Source organism: Canis lupus, chromosome 37, assembly GCF_048164855.1.
Source record: "Canis lupus baileyi chromosome 37, mCanLup2.hap1, whole genome shotgun sequence".
Classification (NCBI taxonomy): Eukaryota; Metazoa; Chordata; class Mammalia; order Carnivora; family Canidae; genus Canis; species Canis lupus.
This window is the reverse complement of record NC_132874.1, coordinates 31689413-31704972: the sequence shown is the minus strand read 5'-3', so window position 1 is coordinate 31704972 and position 15560 is coordinate 31689413.

Here is a 15560-nt window from a genome sequence, read left to right as displayed (position 1 = left end):
ATGAGGCCCAGATGGAGCATATTCACTATGTCCAGGTGAGGTCCAGTGGAGGACCAGAGTCACCAGACTTTGTTGAGGTCTAGAGGGGTACGAGAATCACCTGGTCCAGGTGACTTCCAGATGGGGACCAGAGTCACCAGGTCAGGATGAGGCCCAGAGAGTTTCCAGAGTCATCATGTCCATGTGAGGCTCAGGTGTGGAACAGAGTCACCAGGTACCAAAAATGCCCAGGTGAGGACCAGCGTCACCAGGTCTCGGTGACGGGCAGATAGGATCAGAGTCACCAGTTCCAGGTGAGGTGAAGAAAGAGTCCACAGCAATCAGATACAGATGGGTACAAAGTCAACAGGCCTGGGTGAGGCCCAGATGGGGATCAGATTCACCATGTCCAGGTAGGCTCAGGTGGTGACCAGAGACCCCGGGCCTGGGAGACGACCAGGTATGGACCAGATACCAGGTCCAAGAGGCCCACGAGGGGACGTGACTCACCAGGTATGGGTGAGGCCCAGGTGGCAACCCCACTCACCATGTCCAGGTGAGGCCAACCTGCATGCCAAAGTCACCAGATCCACGTGAGGCCCTAGTCGGCACCGGAGAAGGCAGGTAAAAATGAGTCTACAAGAACACCACAGTGACCAGGTCCAGGTGTGGTTCATGTGGGAACGAGAGTCACCAGTTCCAGGTGAGACCCAGGTGGGGACGACAGGCACCAGGCCCAGATTGAGGCCTAGGTTGGGGGACGAGAGTCATCAAGACCAGTAGAGGCCAAAGTGTGGAGCAAAGTTATCATGTCCAGGTGAGGCCCAGATGGGGAACAGAGTAACCATATCCCAATAATGCCAGGTGGGAAAATAGTCACAAGGTCCAGACGAAGCCTAAGTTTGGAGTAGATTCACCAGGTCCTGTTGAGGCCCAGCTGAGGACCAGTGTCCCCAGCTCCGGGTGTGTCACCCGGTTCTGGTGATATCCAGGTGGGGACCAGTGTCACAAGTCAGGGTGAGGCCCAGTGGGGGACGAGAATCACTAGGTCCAGGTGAGGCCCCAATGTGGAACTGTGAAACCAGGTCCCAATATTCCCATATGAGGACCTGAGTCACCAGGTCGAGGTGATGTCTCTGTGGGAACCAGTCACCCCGTCCAGGTGAGGCCCGGGTGGGACCACAGTCACCAGTTCCTGGTGAGGCCCAGGTACATAAGAGAGTATCCAGGTCCCAATGATGCCCAGGTAAGGACTAGAGTCAACAGGTCCAGGAGAGGCCCAAATATGGATCAGAGTCATTGTGTTCCAGGTGAGGCCAGATGGAGACCACAGGAACCAGGTCCAGGAGATCCCCATATGGGAACCAGAGCCACCAGATCCAGGTGAGGTCCAGGAGGGACCACAGTCACAAGGTCCAGGTGAGGCGCAGGTGGCAACAGGATTCACCAAGTCCAGGTGAGGCCCACGTGGTGACCTGTCACCAGATCCAGGTGCGGACCAGATAAGAACCAGATTCACCAGGCCCAAGTGAAACCCAAGGGGTGACCAGATTTTCCAGGTAAGGGTGAGGCCCCGAGTGGGAACCAGAGTAACCAGTTTAGTTTGAGGCCCAGATTGGGACCAGAGGTCCCTGGACAAAGTGATGCCTAGGTGTGGAATAGAGTATCCAGGTCCCAATGATGCCTGGGTGAGGACCAGAGTCACTAGGGCCATGGAGGCCCAGATGGGGAACAGAATCACTAGGTCCTGGTGAGGCATAGAATAAGAACACAGTCACCAGTATCAGGTGAGCCCCTTGTGGGAACCAGAGCCACTCTATCCCGCTGAGTCCCAGGTCCATGTGAGGCCCACGTGAGGACCAGATTCATCAGGTCGAATTGAAGCATCGCTGGGGACAAGAGTCATCAGGTCTAGGTGCGGCCTAGGTGGGGCAAGATTCAGCAGTTCTGAGTTAGGTCAAAGTGGGGACGATAGACACCAGTCCAGGTGAGGACAAACTGAGACCAGAGTCACCAGATACAGGTGAGTTCCAGATGGGGACCAGGGTCACCAGGTTAAGGTGAGGCCCAGAGAGGTTCCAGAGTCATCATGTCCAGGTGAGGACCAGAGTCACCAGGTCTGGGTGATGCGCAGATAGGATCAGAGTCACCAGTTCCAGGTGAGGCCAAGAAAGAGTCCACAGCAATCAGGTCCAGGTGGGGAACAATGTCACCAGGACTGGATGACGCCCAGATGGGTACCAGAAACACCAGGCCCAGGTGATTCCCAGGTGGTGACCAGAGTTACCAGTTCCGGGTGAGAACAAGGTAAGGACCAGATTCACCCGTTCCAAGTGAGGCCCACGTGGGGACCTGTGTCACCAGGCATGGGTGAGGCACAGGTGACAACCCCACTCACCAGGTCCAGGTGTTGCCAACCTGCAGGCCATGCAGAGGAACCATGTACTGATGATGCACAGGTAGGGACTAGAATTACCAGGTGCAGGTGATGCCAACCCGCAGGGCATGTGTGGAACCATGTCCCGATAATGCCCAGGTAGGGACCAGAGTTACAATGTCCAGGTGAGGCCAACCTGCAGGCCATGCTGTGGAACCATATAACTATGATGCCCAGGTAGGGACCAGAGTCACCAGGTCCAAATGAGGCCAAGATGGATCATATTCACTAGGTCCAGATGAGGCCCAGTTGAGGACCCGAGCCACCATATCTGGTTGAGGCCTAGAGGGGTACCAGAATCCCCTGGTCCAGGTGACATCCAGATGGGGACCAGAGTTACCAGGTCAGGGTGAGGCCCAGAGAGGTTCCAGAGTCATCATGTCCAGGTGAGGCTCAGGTGTAGAACAGAGTCACCAGGTACCAATGATGCCCAGGTGAGGACCAGAGTCACCAATTCTGGGTGACGAGCAGATAGGATCAGAGTCACCAGTTCCAGGTGAGGCCAAGAAAGAATCCACAGCAATCAGGTACCGGTGGGGAACAAAGCCACCAGGACTGGGTGAGGCCCAGATGGGGAAAAGATTCAACAGGTCCAAGTGATTCCCAGGTGGTGACCAGAGTCCCCGGTCTTGGAGAGAACCAGGTAAGGACCATATTCACCAGGTCCAAGAGGCCCACGTGGGGACAGAGTCACCAGGTATGGGTGAGGCCCATGTGGCAACCCCACTCACCAGGTCCAGGTGAGGCCAACCTGCAGGCCATGCAGTGGAACCATGTCCCGATGATGCCCAGGTAGGGACCAGAGTCACCAGGTCCAAATGAGGCTCAGATGGAGCATATTCACTACGTCCAGGTGAGGCCCAGTTGAGGACCAATGTCACCAGACGTGGTTGAGGCCTAGAGGGGTACCAGAATCACCTGGTCCAGGTGCCATCCAGATGGGTCCAGAGTCACCAGGTCAGGGTGATGCCCAGAGAGGTTCCAGAGTCATCATGTCCAGGTGAGGCTCAGGTGTGGAACAGAGTATCCAGGTCATAATGGTCCACAGGTGAGGACCATGGTCACCAGATCTGGGTGAGGCCCAGTAGGATCAGAGTCACCAGTTCAGTTGAGGCCAAGAGGAGTCCACAGCAATCAGGTCCAGGTGGGGAAGAAAGTCAACAGGACTGGGTGAGGCCCAGAGGGGAACCAGATTCAACAGGTCCAGGTGATTCCCAGGTGGTGACCAGGGTTACCACGTGCGGGTGAGGAACAAGTAAGGACCAGATTCACCAGGTCCAAGTGAGGCCCACGTGGGGACCTGTGTCACCAGGAATGGGTGAGCCCCAGGTGGCAACCCCACTCACTAGGTCCACGTGAGGCCAACCTGGATGCCATGCAGACGAACCGTGTCCCGGTGATGCCCAGGTAGGGACCATAGTTACCAGGTCCAGCTGAGGCCAACCTGCAGGCCATGCAGTGGATCCATGTCCCGATGATGCCCATGTAGAGACCAGAGTCACCAGGTCCAACTGTGGCACAGATGGAGCATATTCACTAGGTCCAAGTGCGGCCCAGTTGAGGACCAGTGTCCCCATACCTGGTTGAGGCCTAGAGGGGTCCCAGTCACCTGGTCCAGGTGAAATCCAGATGGAGACCAGAGTCACCAGGTCAGGGTTAGGCCCAGAGTGGTTCCAGCGTCATCATGTCCAGGTGAGGCTCAGGTCTCAAACAGAGTCACCAGGTACCAATGATGCCCAGGTGAGGACCAGAGTGACCAGGTCTGGGTGACGCGCAGATAGGATCAGAGTCACCAGGTCCAGGTGAGGCCAAGAAAGAGTCCACAGCAATCAGGTCCAGGTGGGGAACAAAGTCACCAGGATTGGGTGAGGACCAGATGGGGACCATATTCATTCATTAGGTCCAGGTGAGGCCCAGGTGGTGACCAGAGTCCCAGGGTCTGGGAGAGGACCAGGTACGGACCAGATTCACCAGGTCCAAGAAGCCCACGTGGGGACCTGAGTCACCAGGTATGGGTGATGCCCAGGTGGCAACCCCACTCACCAGGTCCAGGTGAGGCCAACCTGCAGGCCAGAGTCACCAGATCCAGGTGATGCCCTAGTGGGGACAGGAGTCACCAGGTAAATGTGAGTCTACAAGAACACCATAGACACCAGGTCCAGGTGTGGTTCATGTGGGAACGAGAGTCACCAGGTCCAGGTGAGACCCAGGTGGGGACCACAGTCACCAGGTCCAGATTGAGGACAAGGTAGGGCGACCAGTGTCATCAGAACCAGTTGAGGCCAAAGTGTGGAGTAAAGTTATCATGTCCAGGTGAGGCCCACTTGTGGAACAGAGTAACAATGTCCCATTGTTGCCAGGTGCGAAAAGAGTCACAAGGTCCAGACGAGGCCTAAGTGAGGAGGAGATTCACTAGGTCCTGTTGAGGCCCAGTTGAAGACTAGTGTACCCAGCTCAGGGCTAGTCCCAGAGGGGACCAGAGGCACCCGGTTCTGGTGATATCCAGGTGGGTACCAGAGTCACCACGTCAGAGTGAGGTCCAGAGGGGGACGAGTATCACTAGGTCCAGATGAAGCCCCGATGTGTAACTAAGAAACCAGGTCCCATGATGCCCATATGAGGACCTGAGTCACCAGGTGCAGTTGAGGTCCCTGTGGGAACCAGTCACCTCCTCCAGGTGAGGCCCATGTGGGACCACAGTCACTAGTTCCAGATGAGGCCCAGGTATATAAGAGAGTATACAGGTCCCAATGATGCCTAGGTAAGGACCTGAGTCAACAGGTCCAGGAGAGGCCCAAATATGGATCAGAGACATTGTGTTCCAGGTGAGGCCAGATGGAGACCACAGGAACCAGGTCTTGGAGAGCCCCATATGGGAACCAGAGACAGCAGATCCAGGTGAGGTCCAGGTGGGACCACAGTCACAAGGTCCAGGTGAGGCGCAGGTGGCAACAGGATTCACCAAGTCTAGGTGAGGCCCAGGTGGCGACCAGTCACCAGATGCAGGTGAGTACCAGACAAGGACCAGATTCACCAGGCCCAGGTGAAGCCCAAGGGGTGACCAGCGTCACCAGGTAAAGGTGAGGCCCAGAGGGGGAACCAGAGTAACCAGTTTAGTTTGAGGCCCAAAATGGGACCAGAGGTCCCTGGTCAAAGTGAGGCCCAGGTGTGGAATAGAGTATCCAGGTCCCAATGATGCCTGGGTGAGGACCACAGTCACTAGGGCCATGCAGGCCCAGATGGGGAACAGAATCACTTGGTCTGGTGAGGCATAGAATAAGACTACAGTCAGCAGTATCAGTGGAGCCCCTTGTGGGAACCAGAGCCACTCTATCCAGCTGTGTCCCAGGTCCATGTGAGGCCCACGTGAAGATCAGATTCATCAGGTTGAATTGAGGCATAGCTGGGGACAAGAGTCACCAGGTCTGGGTGCGGCCTAGGTGGGACAAGATTCAGCAGTACTGAGTTAGGACCAAGTGGGGACGAGAGATACCAGGTCCATGTGAGGCCAAACTGAGGACCAGAGTCACCAGATCCAGGTGAGGTCCATGTTGGAAAGAGAGTCACCAGGTCCAGGAGAGGTCCAGGTGGGTACCAGAGTCACCAGATCCAGGTGAAGTCCAGGTGGGGACCAGAGTCATCAGATCCAAGTGAAGCCCAGGTGGGGACCAGAGTCACTAGGTCCAGATGAGGCCCAGGTGAGGACCAGTGTTACCAGGTACACGTGAGGCCCCGGTGGGGATCAGAGGCAACAGGTCCATGTGAGGCCGGCTTGGGACCATGGTCAACAGGTCTACTTGAGGCCCATGTGTGGAACACAGTAAAGAGGTCCAGGTGAGTCCCCGGTGGTGACAAGAGTCACCACGTCCAGGTGAGACCCAGGTGGGGACCAGGATCAGCAGGTACAGGGGAGGCCCTTGAAAGAAACAGAGTCAACAGTTCGAGGTCAGGCACAGTTGGCAACAAAGGTCAGCAGGTCCAAGTCAGGCCAAAGTGGGGTTCAGAGTCATTAGGGCACGGTGAGACCCGGAGGGGGACCAGAGTCACCCGATTCTGGTGATATCCAGGTGGGTACCAGAGTCACCACGTCAGGGTGAGGCCCAGAGGGGGACAAGAATCACTAGCTCCAGGTGAGGCCCCGATGTGGAACTTAGAAACCAGGTCCCATGATGCCCATATGAGGACCTGAGTCACCAGGTCCAGGTGAGGTCCCTGTGGGAACCAGTCACCTCGTCCAGGTGAGGTCCAGGTGGGACCACTGTCGCAAGGTCCAGGTGAGGCGCAGGTGGCAACAGGATTCACCAAGTCCAGGTGAGGCCAAGGGGGCGACCAGTCACCAGATCCAGGTGCGGAACAGCTAAGGACCAGATTCTCCAGGCCCAAGTGAAGCCCAACGGGTGACCCAGAGTCACCAGGTCAGGGTGAGGGCCAGAGGGGGAACCAGAGTAACCAGTTTAGTTTGAGGCCCAGAATGGGACCAGAGGTCCCTGGTCAAATTGAGGCCCAGGTGTGGATTAGAGTATCCAGGTCCCAGTGACGCCTGGGTGAGGACCAGAGTCACTAGGGCCATGCAGGCCCAGATTTGGAACAGAATCACTAGGTCCTGGTGAGGCATAGAATAAGACCACAGTCACCAGTATCAGGTGAGCCCCTTGTGGGAACCAGAGCTACTCTACCCAGCTGATTCCCAGGTCCATGTGAAGCCCACGTGAGGACGAGATTCATCAGGTCGAATTGAGGCTTAGCTGGGGACGAGTCACCAGGACTGGGTGCGGCCTAGGTGGGGCAAGATTCAGCAGTTCTGAGTTAGGTCAAAGTGGGGACGAGAGACACTAGGTCCAGGTGAGGCCAAACTGAGAACCAGAGTCACCAGATCTAGGTGAGGTCCATGTTGGAAAGAGAGTCACCAGGTCCAGGAGAGGTCCAGGTGTGGACCAGAGTCACTAGATCCGGGTGAAGTCCAGGTGGGGACCAGAGTCACCAGATCGAGGTGAAGCCCAGGTGGGGACAAGAGTCACTAGGTGCAGATGAGGCCCAGGTGAGGACCAGAGTTACCAGGTACACTTGAGGATCCGGTGGGGATCAGAGGCAACAGGTCCATGTGAGGCCGGCTTGGGTACCATGGTCAACAGGTCTACTTGAGGCCCTGGTGTGGAATACAGAAAGCAGGTCCAGGTGAGTCCCCGGTGGTGACAAGAGTCACCACGTACAGGTGAGTCCCAGGTGGGGACCAGGATCACCAGGCACAGGGGAGGCACTTGAAAGAACCAGAGTCAACAGTGCGAGGTCAGACGCAGGTGGCAAACAGGGTCAGCAGGTCCAAGTCAGGCCAAAGTGGGGTTCACAGTCATTAGGGCACGGTGAGACCCAGAGGGGGACCAGAGTCACCTGGTCCAGGTGAGGTCCATTTGTGGAACACAGTCACCGGGCCCCAATTTTGCCGAGTGAGGATCATGATCAACAGGGCCAGGTGAGGCCCAGATGGGGACCGGAGTCCCCAAATCCTGGTGAAGACAGGGGGGACCACAGTCACCAGATCCAGGGTAGTCTCAGGTGCAGACCAGAATCACCAGGTCCAGGTGTTGTGCAGGTGGCAACCACACTCACCAGGTACCGTTGAGGCCCTGGTGGGGACCAGAGTCACGAGGAACATGAGAAGCTAGAAACACTGCAGCCACCAGGTCCACATGATGTCCATGTGGGAACGAGAATCACCAGTTACAGGTGAGGACCAGGTGGGGATCCGACACACCATGTCCAGGTGAGACCCTGGTGGGAACCAGTGACACCCTGTCCAGGTGTGGCCCAGGTGAAGACCAGAGTTAATAGTTCCGCCTGGGTCACTGTTAGTGAACAGTGTAACCATATCCTGATGCTACCCTGGTGGGTACCAGAGACACCAGGTCCTGGTGAGGGTCAGGAGGGACCAGAGACATGAGGTCCAGGTGAGGTTGCATTGGGAACCACAGTCACCAGGTCTGGTGAGGCCACGCTTTGGATCAGAGTCACCAGTTACTGGTGAGGCCCAGGTGGAGCCAGAGTCACCTTGTCAGAAGAGGCCAAAGTCAGGACCAGAGTTACCAGGATCAGTTCAGTCCCAGTGGTGAATAGAGTAACCATGTACCGATTATGCCCAGGTAGAACCAGAGTCACCTGGTCCAGATGAGGAGCAGGTGGGGAGCATGTTCACTAGGTCTCGGTGAGGTCCAGATGAGGACCAGAATACCCAGGTCTAGTTGAGGCCTAGAGGGGTACCAGATTCACCTGGTCTAGGTGACATCCAGATGGGGACGAGAGTCACCATGTCAGGGTGAGGCCCGGAGGGGATCCAGAGTCATCATGTCCAGGTGAGGCTCAGGTGAGGAACAGAGTCACCAGGTACCAATGATGCCCACGTGAGGACCAGAGTCACCAGATCTGGGTGACGCGTAGATAGGTTCAGAGTCACCAGTTCCAGGTGAGGCCAAGAAAGAGTCCACAGCAATCAGGTCCAGGTGGGGAACAAAGTCACCAGTACTGAGTGAGGCCCAAATGGGAACCAGATTCACCAGGTTCAGGTGAGGCCCAGTTGAGGACCAGTGTCCCCAGCTCCGGGTGGGTCCAGAGGGGGACCAGAGTCACACGGTTCCGGTGATATCCAGGTGGGGACCAAAGTCACTACGTCAGGGTGATCCCAGAAGGGGAGGAGAATCACTAGCTCCAGGTTTGGTCCCGATGTGGAACTGAAACCAGGTCCCATGATACCCATATGAGGACCTGAGTCAGCAGGTCAAGGTGAGGTCCCTGTGGGAACCAGTCACCTCGTCCAGGTGAGGCCCAGGTGGGACCACTGTCACCAGGTCCAAGTGAGGCCCAGGTATATAAGAGCGTATCCAGGTCGCAATGATGCGCAGGTAAGGACCATAGTCAACAGTCCAGGAGAGGCCCAAATATAGACCAGAGTCATTTTGTTCCAGGTGATGCCTGATGGAGACCACAGGAATCAGGTCCAGGAGAGCCCCATATGGGAAGCAGAGCCACCAGATCCAGGTGAGGTCCTGGTGGGACCACAGTCACAAGGTCCAGGTGAGGCGCAGGTGGCAACAGGATTCACCAAGTCCAGGTGAGGCCCAGCTGGCGACCAGTCACCAGATCCAAGTGAGGACAAGCTAAGGACCAGATTCACCAGGCCCAAATGAAGCCCATGGGGTGACCAGAGTCACCAGGTAAGGGTGAGTCCCAGAGGGGGAACCAGAGTAACCAGTTTAGTTTGAGGCCCAGAATGGGTCCAGAGGTCCCTAGTCAGAGTGAGGCCCAGGTGTGGAATAGTGTATCAGGTCCCAATGATGCATGGGTGAGGACCAGAGTCCCTAGGGCCATGCAGGCCCAGATGGGGACTAATCACTAGGTCCTCGTGAGGTATAGAATAAGACCACAGTCAGCCGTATCATTTGATCCCGTTGCGTGAACCAGAGCCACTCTATCCAGCTGAGTTCCAGGTCCATGTGAGGCTCACGTGAGGACCAGATTCATTAGTTCGATTTCAGGCATAGCTGGGGACAAGAGTCACCAGGTCTGTGTGCGGCCTAGGTGGGGCAAGATTCAGCAGTTCTGAGTTAGGTCAAAGTGGGGACGAGACACGCCAGGTCCAGGTGAGGCCAAACTGAGGACCAGAGTCACCAGATCCAGGTGAGGTCCATGTTGGAAAGAGAGTCACCAGGTCCGGGAGAGGTCCAGGTGGGGACCAGAGTCACCAGATCCAGGTGAAGTCCACGTCGGGATCAGAGTCACCAGATCCACGTGAAGCCCAGGTGGGGACCAGAGTCACTAGGTCCCGATGAGGCCCAGGTGAGGACCAGACTTACCAGGTACACGTGAGGCCCCGGTTGGGATCAGAGGCAACCGGTCCATGTGAGGCCGACTTGGGGACCATGGTCAACAGGTCTACTTGAGGCCCTGGTGTGTAACACAGTAAGCAGGTCCAGGTGAGTCCCCGGTGGTGAAAAGAGTCACCATGTCCAGTTGAGTCCCAGGTGGGGACCAGGATCACCAAGTACAGTTGAGGCCCTTGAAAGAACTAAAGTCTACTGGCACAAAAACAGACACATAGATCAGTGAAACAGAATAGAGAATCCAGAAGTGGACCCTGAACTTTATGGGCAACTAATATTCGATAAAGGAGGAAAGACTATCCATTGGAAGAAAGACAGTCTCTTCAATAAATGGTGCTGGGAAAATTGGACATCCACATGCAGAAGAATGAAACTAGACCACTCTCTTTCACCATACACAAAGATAAACTCAAAATGGATGAAAGATCTAAATGTGAGACAAGATTCCATCAAAATCCTAGAGAAGAACACAGGCAACACCCTTTTTGAACTCGGCCATAGTAACTTCTTGCAAGATACATCCACGAAGGCAAAAGAAACAAAAGCAAAAATGAACTATTGGGACTTCATCAAGATAAGAAGCTTTTGCACAGCAAAGGATACAGTCAACAAAACTCAAAGACAACCTACAGAATGGGAGACGATATTTGCAAATGACATATCAGATAAAGGACTAGTTTCCAAGATCTATAAAGAACTTATCAAACTCAACACCAAAGAAACAAACAATCCAATCATGAAATGGGCAAAAGACATGAACAGAAATCTCACAGAGGAAGACATAGACATGGCCAACATGCACATGAGAAAATGCTCTGCATCACTTGCCATCAGGGAAATACAAATCAAAACCACAATGAGATACCACCTCACACCAGTGAGAATGGGGAAAATTAACAAGACAGGAAACAACGAATGTTGGAGAGGATGCGGAGAAAAGGGAATCCTCATACACTGTTGGTGGGAATGTGAACTGGTGCAGCCACTCTGGAAAACTGTGTGGAGGTTCCTCAAACAGTTAAAACTATACCTGCCCTACGACCCAGCAATTGCACTGTTGGGGATTTTCCCCAAAGAGACAAATGCAATGAAACGCCGGGACACCTGCACCCTGATGTTTATAGCAGCAATGGCCACGATAGCCAAACTGTGGAAGGAGCCTCAGTGTCCAACGAAAGATGAATGGATAAAGAAGATGTGGTTTATGTATACAATGGAATATTACTCAGCTATTAGAAATGACAAATACCCACCATTTGCTTCAACGTGGATGGAACTGGAGGGTATTATGCTGAGTGAAGTAAGCCAGTCGGAGAGAGACAAACATTATATGTTCTCATTCATTTGGGGAATATAAATAATAGTGAAAGGGAATATAAGGGAAGGGGGAAGAAATGTGTGGGAAATATCAGAAAGGGAGACAGAACGTAAAGACTGCTAACTCTGGGAAACGAACTAGGGGTGGTAGAAGGGGAGGAGGGCGGGGGGTGGGAGTGAATGGCTGACGGGCACTGGGGGTTATTCTGTATGTTAGTAAATAGAACACCAATAATAAAAAATAAATTTAAAAAAAAAAAAAGAAAAAAGAAAGAACCAGAGTCAACAGGTCGAAGTCAAGCGCAGGTGGCAACCAGGGTCAGCAGGTCCAAGTCAGTCCAAAGTGGGGTTCACAGTCATTAGGGCACGGTGAGACCAAGAGGGGGACCAGAGTCACATGGTGCAGGTGAGGTCCATTTGTGGAACACAGTCACCGGGCCCCAATTGTGCCCAGTTGAGGACAATGGTTAACAGGGCCAGGTGAGGCCCAGATGGGGACCGGAGTCCCCAAATCCAGGTGAAGACCAGGTGGGGACCACAGTCACCAGATCCAGGGTAGTCTCAGGTGCAGGCCAGAATCACCAAGTCCAGGTGAGGTGCAGGTGGCAACCACACTCACCAGGTCCCGGTGAGGCCCTGGTGGGGACCAGAGTCACGAGGTACATGAGAAGCTAGAAACACTGCAGCCACTAGGTCCACAGGATGTCCATATGGGAACGAGAATCACCAGTTACAGGTGAGGACCAGGTGGGGATCCGACTCACCATGTCCAGGTGAGACCCAGGAGGGAACCAGTGTCACCATGTCCAGGTGTGGCCCAGGTGAAGACCAGAGTTAATAGGTCCGGCTGTGTCACTGTTAGTGAACAGTGTAACCATATCCTGATTCTACCCTGGTGGGTACCAGAGAAACCAGGTCCTGGTGAGGCCCAGGTGGGACCAGAGATATGAGGTCCAGGTGAGGTCCCGATGGGAAACACAGTCACCAGGTCAGGTGAGGCCAATATGCAGGCCATGCAGTGGAACCATGTCCCGATGAATCCCAGGTAGGGGCCAGAGTCACCAGGACTAATGAGACCCAGATGGAGAATATTCACTAGGTCCAGTGAGGCCCAGTTGAGGACCACTGTCACCAGATCTGGTTGAGGCTTAGAGGGGTACCAGAATCACCTCGTCAAGGTGACATCCAGATGGGGACCAGAGGCATCAGTTCAGGGAGAGGCCCAGAGTGGTTCCAGAGTCATCATGTCCAGGTTAGGCTCAGGCGTGGAACAGAGTCACCAGGTACCAATGATGCTCAGGTGAGGCCCAGAGTCACCAGATCTGGGTGACGCGCAGATAGGATCAGAGTCACCAGTTCCAGGTGAGGCCAAGAAAGAGTCCACAGCAATGGGGTCCACGTGGGGAACAAAGTCACCAGGACTGGGTGAGGCCCAGATGGGGACCAGATTCACCAGGTCCAGGTGAGGCCCAGGTGGTGACCAGAGTCCCCGGGTCTGGAACAGGACCAGGTAAGGACCAGATTCACCAGGTCCAAGAGGCCCACGAGGGGAATTGAGTCACCAGCTATGTGTGAGGCCCAGGTGGCAACCCCACTCACCAGGTCAAGGTGAGGCCAACCGGCAGGCCAGAGTCACCAGATCCAGGTGAGGCCCTTGGGGACCAGTGTCATCAGGTAAATGTGAGTCTACAAGAACACCACAGTCACCAGGTCCAGGTGTGGTTCATGTGGGAACGAGAATCACCAGGTACAGGTGAGACCCGGGTGTGCACCACAGTCACCAGGTCCAGACTGAGGCATAGGTGTGGGGAACAAAGTCATCAGGACCAGTTGAGGCCTAAGTGTGGAGCAAAGTTATCATGTGGAGGTGAGGCCCAGGTGGGGAACAGAGTAACCATGTCCCATTGATGCCAGGTGGGAAAAGAGTCACAAGGTCTAGACGAGGCCTAAGTGAGGAGTAGATTCACCAGGTCCTGTTGAGGCCCAGTTGAAGACCAATATCCCAAGCTCTGGGTGAGCCCCAGAGGGGAAACAGACTCACACGGTTCTGGTGATATCCAGGTGGGGACCAGAGTCACCACATCAGGGTGAGGTCCAGAGGGGGACGAGAATCACTAGGTCCAGGTGAGGCCCCGATGTGGAACTGAGAAACCAGGTCCCATGATGCCCATATGAGGACTTGAGTCACCAGGTCCAGGTGAGGTCCCTGTGGGAACGAGTCACCTCGTCCCGGTGAGGGCCAGGTGGGACCACAGTCACCAGGTCCCGGTGAGGCCCAGTTATATACGAGAGTATCCAGCTCCCAAAGATGCCCAGTTATGGACCAGAGTCAACAGGTCCAGTAGAGGTTCAAATATGGATCAGAGTCATTGTGTTTCAGCTGAGGCAGATGGAGACCAAAGGAACCAGGACCAGGAGACCCCCATATGGGAACCAGACCCACCAGATCCAGGTGAGGCCCAGGTGGGACCACAGTCACAAGGTCCTGGTGAGGCGCAGGTGGCAACAGGATTCACCATGTCCAGGTGAGGACCAGGTGGCGAACAGTCACCACATCCAGGTGCGGACCAGCTAAGGACCAGATTCACCAGGCCCAAGTGAAGCCCAAGGGGTGACCAGAGTCACCAGGTAAGGGTGAGTCCCAGAGGGGGAACCAGAGTAGCCAGTTTAGTTTGAGGCCCAGAATGGGACCAGAGGTCCATGGTCAGAGTGAGTCTCAGATGTGGAATAGAGTATCCAGGTCCCGGTGATGCCTGGGTGAGGACCAGAGTCACTAGAACCATGCAGGCCCATATGGGGTACAGAATCACTAGGTCCTGGTGAGGCATAGAATAAAACCACAGTCACCAGTATCAGGTGAACCCAATGTGGGAACCAGAGCCACTCTATCCAGCTGAGTAGCAGGTCCATGTGAGGCCCACGTGAGGACCAGATTCATCAGGTCGAATTGAGGCATAGCTGGGGACAAGAGTCACCAGGTATGGGAGCGGCCTAATTGGGGCAAGATTCAGCAGTTCTGAGTTAGGTCAAAGTGGGGACGAGAGACGCCAGGTCCAGGTGAGGCCAAACTGAGGACTAGAGTCACCAGATCCAGGTGAGGTCCATGTTTGAAAGAGAGTCACCAGGTCCAGCAGAGGTGCAGTTGGGGACCAGAGTCACCAGATCCAGGTGAAGTCCAGGTGGGGACCAGAGTCACCAGATCCAGGTGAAGCCCAGGTGGGGACCAGAGTCACTAGGTCCAGATGACGCCCAGGTGAGGACCAGACTTACCAGGTACACGTGAGGCCCCGGTGGGGATCAGAGGCAACTGGTCCATGTGAGGCCGGTTTGGGGACCATGGTCAACATGTCTACTTGAGGCCCAGGTGTGGAACACAGTAAGCAGGTCCAGGTGAGTGTCCGGTTGGGACAAGTGTCACCACGTCCAGTTGAGGAGCAGGTGGGGACAAGGATCACCAGGTACAGGGGAGGCCCTTGAAAGAACCAGAGTCAACAGTTCGAGGTCTGGCGTAGGTGTCAACCAGGGTCAGCAGGTCCAAGTCAGGCCAAAGTGGCGTTCACACTCTCTAGGGCACGGTGACACCCAGAGGGGGACCAGAGTGACCTGTTCGAGATGAGGTCCAGTTGTGGAACACAGTCACCGTGTCCCAATTTTGCCCAGTTGAGGACCATGGTCAACAGGGCCAGGTGAGGCCCAGATGGGGACCGGAGTCCCCAAAAACAGGTGAAGCCCAGGTGGGGACCAGAGTCACCAGATCCAGGGTAGTCTCAGGTGCAGACCAGAATCACCAGGTCCAGGTGAGGTGCAGGTGGCAACCACACTCACCAGGTCCCGGTGAGGCCCTGGTGGGAACCAGAGTCACGAGGTACATGAGAATCTAGAAACACTGCAGACACCAGGTCCACATGATGTCCATGTGGGAACGAGAATCACCAGTTACAGGTGAGGACCAGGTG